Source organism: Myotis lucifugus, unplaced genomic scaffold, assembly GCF_000147115.1.
Source record: "Myotis lucifugus unplaced genomic scaffold, Myoluc2.0 scaffold_502, whole genome shotgun sequence".
Lineage (NCBI taxonomy): Eukaryota > Metazoa > Chordata > Mammalia > Chiroptera > Vespertilionidae > Myotis > Myotis lucifugus.
The window spans coordinates 384,772-403,275 of record NW_005871550.1 but is presented as its reverse complement, the minus strand read 5'-3'; the positions used below and the strand labels follow the sequence as shown (position 1 = coordinate 403,275).

Below are 18,504 nucleotides of genomic sequence, written 5' to 3'. Positions count from 1 at the left end.
ATAAAGTGACCAGGGAGGCAGCCTCAGGTTCCTAGTCCAAAAACAATAGATTAACACTTTACCCTTCATTTGTTAAATTTCCTTCCTGTTTATTCATTCCTCCTCCCTTCCTTATTTTCTCTCTCCTTGCTCAGCAAGACTCATATAAACTTGCTAAACCACAACTGCTATAATTCTCATCCTTCATTTCACAAGGTAATTTAAGGGTGAGAAGAGCCCATCATCCTGATGGGGTGTACAGTGCATGGGGATGGGGTGGGAAACGCCTCGATTATAGCTCTTCTGTGGAATAGAAACTCAAAATCTGTTCATTTCCCTCCTTAGAAAGAGTTGTAGTGATTTTGAGCAAATACCCCATAAGGAAAAACTCCTAGATGAATCCAAACATGTCTTCTCTGGCTTTATCCTGAAATCCATAATGACTGTGAGGCACATTTAAAACAGAAGATGCAGCCGAAACCGGTTTGGCTCAGTGGATGGAGCGTCGGCCTGCGGACTGAGAGGTCCCGGGTTCGATTCCGGTCGGGGGCATGTGCCTGGGTTGCGGGCGCATCCCCAGTGGGGGATGTGCGGGAGGCGGCTGATCCATGTTTCTCTCCCATCGATGTTTCTGGCTCTCTGTCTCTCTCCCTTCCTCTCTGTGAAGAATCGATGGAATATATTAAAAAAAAACAAAAAACAGAAGATGCAGAGTTGGGCTGAATAGAATCGTGCAGGAAAGAAAAACTTGATTTGCGGGGGAAAGGCCCTTATAGTCAGTGGGAGCTGTGGATCATGACGGTTAACACAGCAAGCAGTTCGGAATCTGACTGATCTGGATTTGAATCCTGACTCCACCACCTACTTAGCTGGGTGACTCCGAGCAAGTTCCTTAACCTCTTTAACCTCAGTTATGTTATTTGTACAATGGGAGGTTGTATCACATCTATTTTATAGATTCACTGTGGGGATTAAGTGAGAGTGCATTTATCACTGAGCCAAGCACATAATAAACACTTACTCAGTGCAAGCCATTACATTAATGCACATCAGCAAAAGTTGAGAAATGCACTCATTTTACCTGTATGAAAATAGTTCTGCCAGGTTTAATGATCAGAGCCGTGTACTGAGAATGCAGAAATCTCAGTTCCTGCCAGGCCTTGGCCACTTTGAGACTAGTGGCTCAGAGCAAGTCACTTAACTTCTTTGGTTTTTCAGTCTCCTCTGTGAAACGAGTGAGCTGGAGATTATTCCCGTTTTAATTATTTATTGCTATTGCCATGCACTACTCCAAAACGTAGTGGCTTAAAACAATAATGATAAACTATTTTTCAGGGTCTTATGAATTGTCTGGGCTCAGCTGGGTGGTTCTTCTGTTCCGTGTGGGGTTGGCTGGGGTCAATCATGCAGCTGCTTTCAGCTGGATGCTCAGCTGGGGCTTGGACCGTCCAGAATGGTGTCCTCACCTGTTTGGCAGCTGCCTTTGTCAGCCTCTGTGTGAACTGTCATCCTCTAGAACAGTGGTTCTCAACCTTCCTAATGCCGCGACCCTTTAATACAGTTCCTCATGTTGTGGTGACCCCCAACCATAAAATTATTTTCGTTGCTACTTCATAACTGTAATGTTGCTACTGTTATGAATCGTAATGTAAATATCTGATATGCAGGATGGTCTTAGGCGACCCCTGTGAAAGGGTCCTTTGACCCCCAAAGGGGTCGCGACCCACAGGTTGAGAACCGCTGCTCTAGAACCTTTCTCTCTCTACATGACTTCTCCAGTGTGATAATGAGACTGCTTTACATTGCAGCCAGCTTCTGAGAGAGCAGAAATGGAAGCTTCAACGTTTCTTAAGGCCTAGACCAGATGATAGTGTTTCTTCCCCCGGAGAATATTTGTGAAAGCAAGGAGGGCAGCCGATCAAGGCTCCACCTCCTGAAGACTCTCAAAGCCACATTATGAAAGAGCACCAGGATGGGGAAAATTGTTGTGACTAGTTTTCAAATCAATCCCTACGGTACATACTGGCTCTGACAGTCCATATTGAAACTTAAATTTCAGAGCCAATCTCACTTCTTCTCACTTTGGGTTATGGACTTGAGTTCCCCAGTGAACGCTTGTTGTGCTCCAGGCCTTGAAACCTTCTCTGCTCTCAGTTTAGCCCCAACAGAAACCGCTCCCACCCCTTTTTGCCACCCAGTATCCTCTTTGCCTCCTTCTGGTAACTAAACTTTCAACTTCCCTACAGGGACCTGGTTACAACCCAGCTGCCCTCCTCCCTGTTTCCGTGCAGTGCTGACTGAGTTGTTCCAATGTTCTTTGTACAGTCCACCTCACATTATAAATTATTTGAGGACCAGAACTGTCTGGGCTTATTTATTTAGAACAGAGTACCAGGAAGCTTAATGCTTAAGACCATATTTCATCAAATCTTAGATGCCACCAATTGGGGAATATGCACCCTCATTCCATACAGCACTAAGAAAAAAACCCAAAACTGCTAGGGGTTGTAAGACTTCCCAATTTGAGAGATATCAAAATATGGGAAATATTCACCTTGGAGTCCATAAAATAGAGTTCAAAAATTTTTTTGAATGAGGATGTTGATGAACTTTCAACTCCCAGTTTGCCCATTCACTCCCGGGCAGACCCACAGTTTAGGTTTCTTATCTCTAAATCCAGACTGTTTTAAAATGTTCTAGTAAGTTCCCTTTGAACAATTCCTTTGGACATTTTTCATTGTTCAAAATAAAGTACTTAAGAAGTAGCTCCACAAACATTAACAGAGAAATATGCAACGTTTAATGTGCTGGATTCTGCGCTAAGTGCATTAAATACACCATCCCTCTTGATTTCTTGTGATCATCTTATGAATACCTAGGTTTTTAATATTGCCATTTGCAGATGAGACAACTGAGGCTAATTGTAACTTAGTTCCTTGTCCAAGGCCACCCAGCTGGCAACGGGCAGAGATAAGATTTGAGTCTCTGGCTCCTACTTCAGTGCTTGTGCTCTTAACTGCTGTTTCTCCGAGAAGCAAAAGCAGGGGGGAGAACGCCTCTATTTTCCTTTCTAGAAATGTCTCCTCTCATACTCTTCGCATCATATAATTTAATGTCTGCTTTTTCTCAGTCTTTCTGAGCTACTTACCCTGTTATCCCTCCAATAAGTGCGTTTACCTCCCAGTACTCATTTGTGCTCGTTCCCTTGTAAATCAGTCTCCAGAATTTTAATCATTCTTGGCTCACTTCTCTAGCAACCTTACCAAAGACATGTGCTGGAATTGCAGTCAGGAAAGTGCCCTAGAACTTAAAATAAAAACACCCCAAACAAAACGCTTTTGCAGTCCATCTGATCTACACAGGAAATTAAGAAACACCACATACCTTAGTGGAAAAATACTTGAAATGAAAAGTGAGGTTTGCTGTTATTTAGATTTTGATTTAAAAAATGTTTATCCCTTATCTGAGGCCCGGGGACACTGGAAATGAGGGACATGAAAGCTCGCTTTATAGAACTTTAATGATCGTCTCTTATTATGTTATATTCCCGTTTCCTAAGCCTGTGGTCAAATACAATAGCTTTATTAAAGATGTGATTCGGTTAGAAAGGAGAATGAAATTTTCTGCCACGGGAGCACTGGTGAGAGTCGAGGGAGGACAGTAGTGCTGTTGAGAGAAGAAAACTGAACAAAGAATGGCCTGCAGGGGCTCACACCACCAACCGGGGTTTATTCTTCACTCCCCTAGGAGCCAGCTCTCGTGAATTCACTGCTAAACATCCTAAGGGGACTCAGTTTCTAATACACTGAGAGCAGGAAAATAAACAAAACAGAAAGAAGGTCTGGGGTTGCAGTGAGAACCCGAGATAAAGCTGCTTATGTTCTGTCTCAAGTTCTTATGTGTGCGCATCAATAGAGATAAACACTCCCATTTACCAAGCATTTCCTATGGGCCAGGCACTGCTTGAAGCAACATCCATTTGTTACATCGTTTAATCCCTTCAAGGATCCCATAAAGTGGATACTACTATCCACTATTGCATTTTATAAGGGTGGAAATGGAGGCAGAGAGAGGAACTTACTTAAGTTCACACAGCAAGTGGTGGAGTCAGGATTTGAACCCATATTTTGGCACCAGAGGCCATACATGCACTGGCCATGACACTGCACTGCTAAACACCCACAGGCTTTTGCCAGCAGGCCATGCACCCTGGAGGCTCCTTAGGAATGGGGGTGGGGGAGAGCCTCTTAGAGAACCAATAACTCAATGCAGTCTGAGAAAAGAGGGATTTGGAAGGAAATTGTTGTGGAGCCTCCCAACTGAAGCAGTGCTGCCTTCCTTTGAAGGGAGAGAAATGAAGCAATTTCAAAGAGTAGGGGGAGGTGAGAGGTCAAGGCTAAGCCACCGTAGCTAAGCGATGCAGTCATGCAAGCCTGTCACTGCGCAAGTGACAAAATAGAAGACCAGGACACCTTCACAACAACCTCACATAATTATTATGGAAATTAGCTGTTGCTATTTCTGAGACATTTTGCCAGCGGTGTGAGGGACATATGAAATCATGAACAATTCTTGATGCAACGGAGGCTGAGGGATTGAGATTTGGGACAATTACATGACCTTGATAAGTTGCTTAACCTCTCTGAGCCTCAGTTCCCTCATTTGTAAAACGGAGATATAAGAGCGTCTACCTCTTAGTATTCTTGGAAGGATTAAATGATGTTAATGTAGACACAGTGCATGGCTGTATGCACAGTGCACAGAAAGTGCCCAAACTGTGTGAGTTCTCCCTTCCGCCCCCCTGTCAGTCCCCCCTGCTATAAAACTGAGTCCCATCTGTCTGGAGGGAAGTACATTATTTCCCCGTGGAGAGGGGGATTTGATTATGAACACCAACTAATACTTGTTGAGTGTCCTCTGTGTCCCAGGGAGGGTGCTGGGTGCTGGAGATACAGTAGTACTCTGTGGGCCTGGGTTTTGCAAAAAACCAGGAGGCATTTTCTGACTCCCTGAGACATACTCCCATTCACCCTTTCTTGCTTATTATTTGCAAGCCTCCCCAAGGAAAGGACTAATTAGTGCCTGAGAGATGCATGCTAAGTGATTGGGGTGGGGAGGACCCAGGAGTCAGAGGCTCCCTGGTAAGGGGAAGAGCTGCTAGAGTGACGTCTCAGAGTTAGCATAGAGTGAGGCATATCAAAGAGCCAAGAGCCAACATGGTCTAGCTTGGCTGGAGCTCAGAGGGCGAGGGATGATCTGCATTAGGTGAAGTCCTAGACGGAGCCAGAGAGGAGATTATGGAGGATTTACAGCCCTGGTGTTGAAGCTAACTCCTCAGGGGAGGCCCCCAGGTGACGTCAAGCCCCAGAAAGATAGAATCCTGTGTGTGTGACCTTATATTTTTCTACCCAGCCAGGGTTCAGTGAGGAAAACAAAGGCCACTCCATATATTCCAAGATGGAAGGGTTATAATACAGGAAATCATAGTTTTATAAAATGGAGGGGAAGGTGGAGCAAAAGTCAGAGAAGCAGCTGATGGGGTTCAGGACTCACTACCCTCTACATATGTCACCTGGGCCTGTTGAACACTGAAGCTGAAGGAATCATAGAAAACAGCAAAGCAGAAAGATCACCTGACCTCTCACCCCCCACCCCGCCCCCCCACATGCACATCTTCCCTGAAACAGGTCAGTAATCTCCGCTGTGATGGGTGCCCTCCCTGAACCAGGAGGAGGGAAGACATTCTTACTACCAGAGATGGGGAATTGGGGGCCAAGAAATCTGTACAAACAAACCTTGTTAAACTCACTCTTATCCTCCTATTACTACCTCTGTCTTCACACATGTGCTGTTCTTTGACGGTATAAAAGTTTTCTGCTCTGGTCACTTCTTTGAGTCTTCATTCTCTTGCGAAGACAACCCCGTACATGCACAAACTCAATGAAATCTGCATGCCCTTCTCCTGTGAATCTGTCTCAGCCAGGGACCCTAAGTGGGTGGAGGAAAATTCCACACACCCCCCGCCCCCCTACACAGCCTCTGACCATCTGGGCTGGCTGCCTCGGAGCAGGGGATTCGCAAAGTTCCACCCAGATGCCACAGCAGACTTGCAACTCGCTCCGAAGAAAAATGCCTTCTCTCCAGCCTTCCAAGTGAGCCTGAAACCATGCAAAATCCAGTGCCTGGCTTCTCCTCCGGGAGGCAGAGAGCGTTAAGCAAAGCATCTCACTGTACAAGAGATGGACTGTGCTTTACCAAGTCTGAGGCCCACTATTATTTTATGTACCCCTAAGAAAAGGAGAAGGGCTGCCCATTTCACTGACACATTGCATTCTGGTCATCAACAGCTAGGCACAGCCCCATCTGAAAGATGTAAAAGTGTGTGTGTGTGTGTGTGTGTGTGTGTGTGTGTGTGTGTGTGTGTGTGTTTAGAGGGGAAGGGCCTCTTATATTGATTGTTAAAATGATTTAAGAAAAAAGTTAACCACTGGCCAGTGTGCATTCTTATCTTCCAAAAGATCATGCACCTTAGGGAAACTGAGACAGTGCTCCCACCTGACTCATCATCTGGACTGAGGCACCTCTTCAGGTGGGAGCGGAAGGGCTAGCCTTGCTCCTGCCCTGTGCTGACTGCCTTGACTTACCTCTCATGCTTCCCTGAGGTGACCCTAAGGAGACTGCAGGTTCTAACAGAGACAAGACAACTAATTTCCCTTGCCTGCCTCAAGGCCACCCTTAAGGTGTTTTTTTTTTAAATGTTTTATTTTTGTGTGAAATGTATGACATAAACAAACAAACAAAAAGACAAAATCACCACCTAGTCCAAAACTGGAATGTTGCCAGGACCCCGCAGAACTCCTCCTTGTATCTGCTGCCAACCAAGTTCCCTTCTTTTCTCCCGAAAGGCAGCCACCAGGCTGACTGCTGTCTGATGAGTTTTGCAGACTTTGAAGTTGTGTATAAATAGAATCATACACTAGGTCCCCTTTCGGGTCTGGCTTCCCTCCCTTACATCTCTTCTGAGAGTCATCGCACTGTGTAGTGGTGGTTCGTCCAGCCTCATGCTGCTTAGTATTCCGCTGTGCTGGCTTCCATTGGAACGCTGGGCATCTGGGCGGCTTCCAGCTGGGGGTTATTGAGAACATGCTAGTGTGAGCCTTTTGTGAAGACAGGTGTGCATTTCCACTGGGTACACACCGAGGAGCAGACTGAACACGGACGGCCCAGCCTCAAGTGTTGTGTGCAGATTAAGCTCCCATGGTTCCATCCCTCAGGTATCACTACTCCAGAACATTTTCAGAGAAGCTTCCAGGTAAGGACCTGAACCCCCGGAAACACAGGCAAAAATGGAGCAGGCACATTCTCTCCAGGCAGAAGACAGAGTCTGGTGCTGGCAAATCTGCCAGGCACCCCTGCAACTGGAGAACTTGGCGCCGGAAGCGTCTTTTGGGAGGGTCAGCTCTTGCTTTGCCTTAGTCAGCACCTGGCCACCTGGGCAGATCCCAAGTTACCGGCTTCAGAATCCTCCATGCAGGGTTGGGTTTTGCCTCCATGGCAACGCATACTTTACATACCATTTCATTTCAAACAATGGGAAATTAAACACTGGATGTGAAGCAATGTCAGGTTTCCGGTTGGAAGGTGGGGGAGGGGATAAGACTGTATATCTCCAAGTGGCAACTTGTCAGACGGAATGCCTAATGCAGTGCACTTAAGGCAAGGTGTTGATAGAAGGGCTCCGTGCTCTGTGGCATGCATAAAAAATGTCTCTCCCTGCCTGTTTCCTTCAGTCTTCCCCGCCCTGGCATCCTGATTGCATCTCAGAATGTAAACTGTACACACACACACACACACACACACACACACACACACACACTCATGCACACAAAGAGTAATTCTTGGGATAGAGCAGGAAAAAAAGCCACCTATATGCAGAATGTTCGACCTTACAAGCAGGAACAGGGTAGTAGGTGCTCATTAAATATGTGGTTAATAAATAAATGAATAAATGCAGCCACGAGCTCTCAGCAGGAAAAGGGAGCCACACGTTTCATTTTGTGCACCAGTTTCCTTATTATGACTTAATTCTGCAATTATCTTTATGCCCTAACCAAAGCACTTTGAACAATTTCATTTTGTGCACCAGTTTCCTTATTATGACTTAATTCTGCAATTATCTTTATGCCCTAACCAAAGCACTTTGAACGGGCTGGAGAGAGGCAGGTAGGGAAATGCAGTCTTGTTTATAGCGACAATGCTGCTGCCTATCTCTCCTGTTAATGCCAGCGGGCTGGAGAGAGGCAGGTAGGGAAATGCAGTCTTGTTTATAGCGACAATGCTGCTGCCTATCTCTCCCTTCCTTCCTTCCTTCCTTCCTTCCTTCCTTCCTTCCTTCCTTCCTTCCTTCCTTCCTTCCTTCCTTTCTTTCTTTCTTTCTTTCTTTCTTTCTTTCTTTCTTTCTTTCCTTCCTTTTTTGAATAGTGACAACAGCCAGTAGAACTGGCAGGACAAGAATTCAACTTCAATGGTGAGACGCAAACAAATATTGGGTTCTGTCCCTTTTGTCTCCTTTCCTGTTGAAGCCACCACTGGCATTAGAGTTTCAGGTATATGGAAGCTTTCCTGGCTCACCCCACGGGAAGCCATCCTCTTCTCTCCACGCATGTGTCTTAGGAGTAGCAGGTCTCAGCTCCTCGTCACTTGCGGAGAATATTACATTCTGGGGCAGGTTTTTGTTTTTCTAATAAACACACATAAACAAACACCTACCCACAAAGGTGTTGAATGCTGAATATTTAGAGAGTCAAGTCTGGCAGGTGGAAATGAGCCCTTGTGACAAATCTCTATTTATTGTGTTATTTCACCAGCGAAGGCTCAAATGCTAACTTGGGGAATAATTTGTGGATGGGAATGTGATCATTTTTCTAAGTCAGCCAGTGGGCTCAGTTCATTGCGCTCCCCACCTAAAAATAAATTCTCTGGCTGACTGCGAACATACCGATACTTGCTGCAAGTGAAGCAAACTTATGGGGACCATTAAAGTGCCAGGGCATTGGAAAATAACAGTGAAGGGAACGCTGATTTGCATTTATGTCATAAAGTAACTTGTCACCTTCAATTTATCACAGTAATTGGTACCAGAAGAGAATGCATGATGCTGATACTTGGTTCAAAGCCACCTTTCTTCACCACCACCCCCCTCCCCCCCCCCCAGTCGCTGCCTCTCCCTCTCCTGAAATAGCAATGGGTGCACTTCCAAAGAGCCATGACCTTAGCCCTTTTCTATAGCACTGGAATTTGGGAAACAAGATGCATCACTATATTCCAAGAAATTAAATCTCACAATAACCAATGAAGTTGATGCTATTATTATCCCCATATCACAGATGAAGAAACTGAGGTACAGAGAAGTGAAGTAACTTGCCCAAGGTCATCTAACCAGTAAGTGGAAGAGCCAGCATTTGTGCCCCAGGACCTAGAGCCATGATCTTAACCACTGTGTTATATCCTGCTAGTTTAGACAGACTATAATGTACCTCCTAATATAAATATGAGGATGGGGATCAATACATCCCCAAGATCTTTAAACCTATAAGAAAAACACAGTGAGAATGACACACCATTACCATTTTAAGCCAAGAGAGATACCTGGCCAGGGATAAGTTATTCCAACTGGCTTTACAAAAGTAACCAGTGGTTTGTGGTTATTATCAGTGAAATTCAGTTGTGGTGCTCTCTCTTTTTTGTTTTTGTTTTTTCTTTGATCCCCACCTGAGGATATTTTTCCCATTAATTTTTTAAAAATATACTTTTATTTATTTCAGAGAGGAAGAGAGAGGGAGAGAGAGACAGAAACATCAACAATGAGAGAGAACCATTGATTGGCGGCTTCCTGCATGCCCCCCACCCGGGACCAAGCCAGCAACCCAGTATGTGCTCTTGACCAGAATAGAACATGGGACAATTCAGTCCACAGGCTGATGCTCTATCCACTGAGCCAAAGCAGCTAGGGCTCCCATTGATATTTAGAGAGAGTGGAAAGGAGGGAGGGGGGAGAGAGAAAGAGAGTGAGTGAGAAACATCAATGTGAGAGAAACACATCGATTGGTTGACTCCCGTACACACTCAGACCAGGGCCTGGGAATGAACCTGCAATCCAAGTACATGCCCTTGACCCAGAATCGAACCTGAGACCCTTTGGTGTGCAGGCTGATGCTCTACCACTGAGTCACACTGGCCAGGTCCAGGTGTGGCTCTCTGGATTACAGTGGAATGCTTAGAATCCTGTGATTCTATTTGTATAAGTCAACCAAAGCCATACATAACAAATAGTCACATCTTCATTTGGGAAATTCTCCAGGTCACTTCCATATAGTTATTATCAGAGCATCTATGTATTTTAGTTCTATGAATTATAAATTGACTTCTCCTCCTGATGAATTCTAAAGTCCCTCCAAGTGTGGGTCTCACATGTTTCGGAGAGCAGGTAAATTCAGCTTCATCTGACTGTCTGGCATATAAACAAGAGGGGTCCTTTTTCCAGGCATTTGGGAGGTGGAAATTGTGCTGCATTTGATGAAAGGCGGATCAAGGTTCGAGCCTCCCTCTTTCGCTGCAGTGCTTGGGTAACCTAGTTTCCCTCTCTGAACCTTGATTGCCTCCCCTGTCAAAAGAAGCTGCTGATACCTTCCTGAAGATTAAGTAAGGGCAGGCGTGTGTGCACACTTAGCTGACATTTGGACCACCATTTGCAGATAATGGCAATGCACTCCAAGGTCTTTCATTCGGCTCCTGCTTTGTAAGTACTCTGGCTGCATACGCCGAACTGATGAAATATACTGGTATATAACCTGAAACTTACCATTGTAACCATTTTTAGGTGCACAGTTCTGTGGCATTACAATGCTATGCAACCTTCACCAGCAGCCATTTCCAGAACTTTTTCATCTTCCCAAACTGAAACTCTGTCCCCATTAAACAATAACTTTCCATCTCCTCCTCCCTCTGATCCCTGGACATTGCCGTTTTACTTTCTTTCTCTATGAATTTGACTATTCTAGTTACCTCAGATAAGTGTGAAGTCATACAATACGTGTCTTTTTATGTCGGGCTTGTTTCACTGAGCCTAATGTCTTCAAGGTGCATCCATGTTATAGCATGTGATAGAATCTCCTTTCTTTTAAAGGCTGAATAACATTCCACTGCAGGTATATACCGCATTTGGGTTATCCATTCATCTGTCAATAGACATTTGGGTTGTTTCTATCTTTTGGCTATTGTAAACAGGGGTGTACAAATTCTGCTTTCAATTCCTTTAGGTATATATCCAGAAATGGGAATGCTAGATCATAAGGTAATTCTATGTTTAATTTTTTGAGGCTGGATATCATTTTTATATATATATATATATATATATATATATATATATATATATATATATATATCCCAGCGCGCACTAAATCGTGCGTGAGTAGCTTGCTTCCACTTGCCTCAGCTGGCCACTCTGCCCATCACCGCTCATAGGCTCATAGCTCGCTGCCCCGCCCTCCAGTGCTCATAGCTCTCCCACCAATAGTAGCTTAGTAGCTTGCATCCTGCCCTGCCTGCCCTGAAAGCCACTGCTCGTTTGGTTGTGACGGCATTAAGGCGTGACGGCCATGGGCCTTTTATATAAGATATATTTATATACATTTGGAATAAAAGAGGTGTTGAGAAGCACCCTGGGAGATTCTCAGGTGTTCCTGCAGGACTTCCCTACCATCAGTCCCCAAATTACTTCAAGTACCCACCCACAAGGCTGCTCGGTAAAATCAAAAGCATGCTACTCCGTTATTAAGGCTCTCCATTGCCTGCCTCTCCTCCCCAGCTACAGGTGACAGATTGCCAGAGCAGGGGAAAGTAATCCCAAAGATATTAGTATGCAAACCAGAGCAGGGAACACTACAGTTTAACACTGTTTCTCCACTACTTGGCTATGGATATGTATCTGAATGTGACACATATCCCACCCCCACCCTGCCTCCTCCTCTCTCTGCTGGAAGAGCGAAGGCAGGCACTTTGAGGCGTGTTAACCCTTCCTGAACCAGCATCAATGACTTCCTCAGGCATTTGATATTTCAGCAGGCCTGCCTGTGAGCTGTAAGTTAGAGGCGAAGCTGTCAAGTCGGTTGATGACTTCAAATTGTTCCTGTTAACTGACAGACACTGAAAAGTCTCATTATCACCAATCAAGGGAGCACCTCATCCATATCACACCAGTCAAGTCGGTCAGATTGGGCTGTGTACATAGTGAAAAAAAAAAAAGCCAACTCCAGCATCACACACGAGGAGATTCCTGCTCTCTGGTGATGCACCTCACCATCCAGCCCAGTCCCCATGGCAGAGTTGCAGAAGATTAGAAGTCACCACCTTTGGATATTGATTTTAACCTGTTGCTGATCTTAGCAAGACAGGTGAGCTTTTCAGAGAGAAGAGTGTTGACTTCGTGGGTCATGAGCAAATGGCTAGAGGTTAGGGCAGGGGTGGGCAAACTTTTTGACTCGAGGGCCACAATGGGTTCTTAAACTGGACCGGAGGGCCGGAACAAAAGCATGGATGGAGTGTTTGTGTGAACTAATATACATTCAAAGTAAACATCATTACATAAAAGGGTACAGTCTTTTTTTTTTAGCAAGACAGGTGAGCTTTTCAGAGAGAAGAGTGTTGACTTCGTGGGTCATGAGCAAATGGCTAGAGGTTAGGGGATCATGAGTAAATGGTTGGGAGGGAGCCCTCTGAGCAGTGGAATTACAGTTGTTCTTTCCATGGACACTTGGCAGAGTCTCATTCCTAAGTCACCCAGCCAGGGTTTTCTAGGAAAATTACTTCTAGCTGCGTTATCAGGGGGTCTGCTTAGCGAGAGGACTCACTGACGTGGTGTGACCATCATGGGCTTTGGCATCAGAGGACTGGGGTTTGTTTGCATCAGGACTAATTATGTCACATGAGCAAGTCCTTAACCTCTATGTGCCTGTTTCTACAGCAATAAAATGAAGATAATTTTTTAAAAAAATCTACCTTGCTTTGGCAACTTATTAGCTATATGGGCTTTCATGGATCAACTTTTAATAAGCTTTAGTTTCCTTATCTGCAAAATGGGAAGAATAACTCTTATCTCTAAAGCAGCAGTTCTCAACCTGTGGGTCGTGACCCCTTTGGCGGTCGAACGACCCTTTCACAGGGGTCACCTAAGACCATCCTGCATATCAGATATTTACATTATGATTCATAACAGTAGCAACATTGCAGTTATGAAGTAGCAACGAAAATAATTTTATGGTTGGGTCACAACATGAGGAACTGTATTTAAAGGGCCAGAAGGTTGAGAATCACTGCTCTAAAGGCTTGTGGACATGAGATAAAATGTAGGCCAAGTAAATGGTTTGGAGTAGGTACTCAATGATTGTTAAATTTATTATTTCAAGCTACCTTTCATCCTTTTGATGGTAGATGGGACATAAATAATCAGAATGTACATATAAAAGATGAAATTCGGACTTGAAAACTTAAAAATCTGTGTTGAATTTATCTGTGGGCGCTGTCCCTGCCATTTCTGCTGGGCTGCTGGAGTCTGATGCCACCTCCCACACTCTAGGGGGCAGAAGAAGTCTTTTATGATCTGATTCTCTCTGTCAGCACAATAAGCTGCCTCTACAGTCAATGATCAGGGATGAAATCATGGCACCTCAACTTCCAAGCCTTACGATTTTGAGCAATGTTTTATTCTCTTTGTATCTGAGTTTTCTGATCTGTAAAATAGGGATAATAACTGTCCCTGCCTCAGACATCACAGTTCAATTAAATAAGATGATACATGCAAAGACCCTAAAATGGTGCCCCACCAAAGGTAGAGTGTTTAATAAATTAGTCATTATTATAACCCAGAAGCTCTCCTGGGTAGTTTCTATAGTTAGAAGGGTAGAAGTGGAGCTGGCTCCCACTGGCTTAGGATAGCTGATGGTGCATATCTCTTCCAGACCTCTGTATTTGGTGACCACACATTGGTAGCTTGAAATTGGGAGTATTTACACCATGGACATTGGCAAACATTACAGATCATCTCTTCTCCCCTTTTCCTACCCAAAACCAGTTAACAAACATTTATCAACACACTGCTGGTTGCAAGGGAACCCAGGATGCCACTAGGCCTGCCTTTTCACAGTCCAAGGGCCAGGTGAAAACAGGGGTGCCAGCCGGGTCGAAGGCCACTATCCAATCAAGCTAATGGGAGGAGGCAGGCAGTCTTCCTCCCCTGACTCTATAGTCTTCACCCCATCTACCCCTGTGACAAAGCATTAGGTGAAATATCTGTTGTCAGAGACAATCTTTCCAGACAGCATTTCTACTGCTCCTACTTTTTGAATGTTTTCTTGAAACAGAAATATTTAATTGTAAGTAACAGAAATGAACTGGAAACCATAAGCAAAAGTGGAATTTAATGATAGAAAATGGTACACTCACTTGACAGGAAGTTTGAAGTAGGTGGTTTGGAGCAGACAGGTCCCAGGCAGCTGCAGAAAGTTCTGGTAGCAGGAACCACTAGACGGTCTCACCAGCTGGAACAAATCGGCTTCAATTTTTTAAATTTGTTTCTTGCTTAAGATGCGAAGTCTTAGGAGGGAGAAATCAATTGACCAGGGTTAGATCACATGCCCACTTCTTGGCTGTATGGGGGCGTTTAGATTTAAGACCCAACAAAATTACTGCGTAATTTCCCCAAGTGAGCCACGTGTTCTTGAAGAAATGGAACAACCATGATAAATGTTCACTCTACCTTCTTAGTCCTCCTGGTGGGAAATGTTTTGTGTACCCTTTCTGCAAAGGGGGTGGCAATGCCAACTGAACTTCACATGCATGGAATTTCACAGCATGTGGGGGCAGCATAGATCAGTGGGAAAAACCCAAGGCCCACCAGACTGCAGACACGAATACCTTCAAAGGAAGAGAGCCTTGCCTTTAGCCTGAATAATCCCAAAGTTTATGGAGTTCACGAGAGTGCACTTCACAGAGTGATCTCTGTGTGGCATCCTCCCGGGAAAGTCTTAAGAACTTCATCCGCCCTTTTCACCTCCAATTTCTCCTGTTGCTGCCCAGGGCGATTAAAGCAATGATGACTTTGATGACAGCTTCACAGAATCCCCAGGCGTCTATCATCCTGGGATGGCATCCTAGGTCAATTTGTTTCCTCCCAGGCCTCCGCACATTCCGACGGGCGCCAACTAAGCATTTTGGGAAAGTCTTTTGTAAACCTGTCAAAAGTACTGCTGGGCCTTGGTGTGCCTTTTCTAGTTTGAATTTCTTTTCGCTTCTATTCCTCATTGTGATCGATTTAGAAAGGTGGCTTTATCTTCTTTAGCTCATTTTTTAAAATGGCTCTGTAGATGATGGCCTGGTTTCTTTGACACTGTGTGGATGATCTCCCTTTATCAGCAGGCCACTGCGGCTTTTACTTTTGAGAAATATGCTAAGAGATTGGTTCAGGAAAGATCAATAATGAACCGCCAAAGACATAGGGAACCTGCTTTTGATAGAATGGGTCACGGGAAGGGGGTCAACAAGGAAGCTTCTCTTGAACTATTGTATTATGTGACAATACACAGACTACACTGGATGTCTTCAAGTGGGATTATTAAATTCAGCATATGTTATTTAACAGCCACCTTGGTTTTGGGTGGAAAGGGGTAGGAAAGAAGCTGCTTATCTGTCTGTGACTCCACATCTTTATTTCGTGCTAACATTTCCTGTTTCCTTAATATGTGCTGGGCATTTTTCTAAGTGCTTTACATGTTAACTCATAAAAGGTAGGTCTTATTATTATTCCTACTAGAGGCTCAGTGCATGAAATCTGTGCACGGGGGCGGGTGTCCCCTCAGCCCAGCCTGCACCCTCTCCAATCTGGGACCCTTTGGGGGACATCTGAGTGCCGGTTTAAACTGGCAGTCGGACATCCCTCTCACAATCCTGGACTACTGGCTACTAATCGCTCACCTGCCTGCCTGCCTGGTTGCCCCTAACTGCACCCCCCCTGCTGGCCTGATTGCCCCTCATTGCCTCTGCATGCCAGCCTGATCGCCCCTAACTGCCCCCTCCCTGCTGGCCTGGTCGCTCCTAACTGTCCCCCCCCTGCCGGCCTGGTCATCCCCAACTGCCCCCCCTTTGGCCTAGCCGTCCCTCACTGCCCCCCTTGCCAGCCTAATTGCCCCCAACTGCCCCCCCTGCCGGCCTGGTTGCCCCACACAGCCTGCTTGTTCAGTCGTTTGGTCATCCCTCACTAACCCTCCTGCCGGCCTGGTTGTAGGCAGCCATCTTGTGAGGGTGTGAGGGTTAATTTGCATATCACCTCTTTATTATATAGGCTTTTCCTATGAGAAAACTGAAGGTCAGAGAGCTTACCTGCTGCCCTGGGTCACAGAGCCAAAAAATGGAGGCACCAAGGTTGGAACCCAGAGAACCGTGCTCTAGGATAGAATCCAGGCCTTTAGCACTATGCCATAGTGCAGCGGTTCTCAACCTGTGGGTCGCAACCCCTTTGGTGGTCGAACGACCCTTTCACAGGGGTCGCCTAAGACCATCCTGCATATCAGATATTTACATTACAATTCATAACAGTAGCAACATTACAGTTATGAAGTAGCAATGAAAATAATTTTATGGTTGGGTCACAACATGAGGAACTGTATTTAAAGGGCCAGAAGGTTGAGAACCACTGCCATAGTGTCTTCCTAAGGAGCAGGGGAGTTGCTCAGGAGAAGGGCGGGGGTACTTGGGAAAATTGGAGAGGACCTGTGAGGACGCAGGGCAATAGGCCTTTATCAAGCCAGCTGGAAGTATTCCAAACAGTCTAATAACCAATATAACTGTGCTGATATAGACTGCACATAACCTAGGCCATGAGTAATCGCTTGAAAATAACCCAACAGGGATTTCACATGGAGCACCAACATCTGAGTTACTAAATGTAGAAGCATTACAATAATCTGTGTGGTATGAGTCATGCACCCAGGATCATAGCCTCCAAGATACATACTTTATGTGGCATTGGGTCAGAAATGCTATATTATAAGGAGACTTTGGATAGGTCTCAACCAAACGCAGATGGAGAAGAAGGGAGCCACGTAGCAACATTTTGTTTTTTTGGTTGTGTTTTTTTTTTTGGTACATCTTTTATTAGCAACGTTTTTGGGACATCTTTTATTAGCTGGATGTCTTGAGAAGTCAAAGATGCTTAACCTCTTCCTCCATTAGCATTTTTGATGTTGCTAATAGGTCACTAGAGAGGGATTCACTAAAGGATGAAGCCAAATGTGCTGTCCCTGGAAGGCAAGGCTGAGATTCACATGTGATGGCAGAGGCTTTGTTTTCTTCACGAAGTTGGCGGAGTCTGGTCATCAGAGTTGAGGGGTGATGGCTGAACTTGGCATATCTGGGAGCTGCTGTGAGGGCAGGAAGCTGACTGCAGAGGGAAAGTAATTTTCCCTGAATTGGCTTGACCTTTCTTTAACCCTAAATGTAACCTGCAGAATCACCAGCTCTTTTGCCTGCAATGTGGCATCACTTTTGCTGGCTCTGACGATGATTGAAGGTCAGTCTGAGCGTTACATGTTCCAGAGGCAAACGCTGCCCCTCAGCCACTCTACCACATGGGATTCTTTTTAACAATCCCTCCCCATTCCCCTTTTCTCTCTTTTCCAGTATTTTCTTTTCTTCTTTCCCTTTCATCGTTTTCCTGGTTTATATCTCCAACTTGCTAGTGGCAAACAGAACAGAATTTGTTCTTGACTCCTGGCTCACTGGTTTCATGAATTATTTCAGGTAAAACCCTATTAGAGTAAATGTCTCCACTGTGGGGAAATCTCTCTGCATAGGGCATCTAGCCCTCAAGTAAGGGCCGGCTCATTGCAAGCAGGATTCGGTAGCAGGTGTAGAAAGAGCTCAGGTGGACTTTGCTTCTCTCAAGTAAGGGCCGGCTCATTGCAAGCAGGATTCGGTAGCAGGTGTAGAAAGAGCTCAGGTGGACCAAACATCTTTTTAAACTGATAAGAACAGATACTACACTTGATCTTAGCCAAAAGGCCGAGAAGCGATATCCAAACATCTTTTTAAATGCAGAGCTGAGCTCAGAAAAATGTAAGGAACATCCCCATGGGTCCAAAGCAAAAAGAGAATCAAAATCAGAGTGATAGGTGTGAACTGAAACTAGGGCTGCCCTGAGTGTGTGTGTGTGTGTGTGTGTGTGTGTGTGTGTGTGTGTGTGTGTGAGAGAGAGAGAGAGAGAGAGAGAGAGAGAGAGAGAGAAAGAGAGGAGAGAGAGATCTTTGTATTCAGATGATTTGGGAGGAAAGTTAGACCTTTTCAAGCCAAAAGTGCTGCCCCTGGAAATAAAAGTAGGACCTTCAAAGGAAACCTCCATCTTTCCAGCAAAGGGGGATGTGAGAGGAGATTGCTTTTCTTAGCCTGAACTCTGGTTGGGGGGGAAAAAATCCCTGA

At 45.1% G+C, this 18,504-nt stretch overlaps 1 pseudogene; it reads right to left on the bottom strand.

Moving 5' to 3' along the window:
* Window positions 1-18,006: 18,006 nt before the first annotated feature.
* Window positions 18,007-18,102, bottom strand: LOC111823465 (annotated as a pseudogene).
* Window positions 18,103-18,504: the final 402 nt, after the last annotated feature.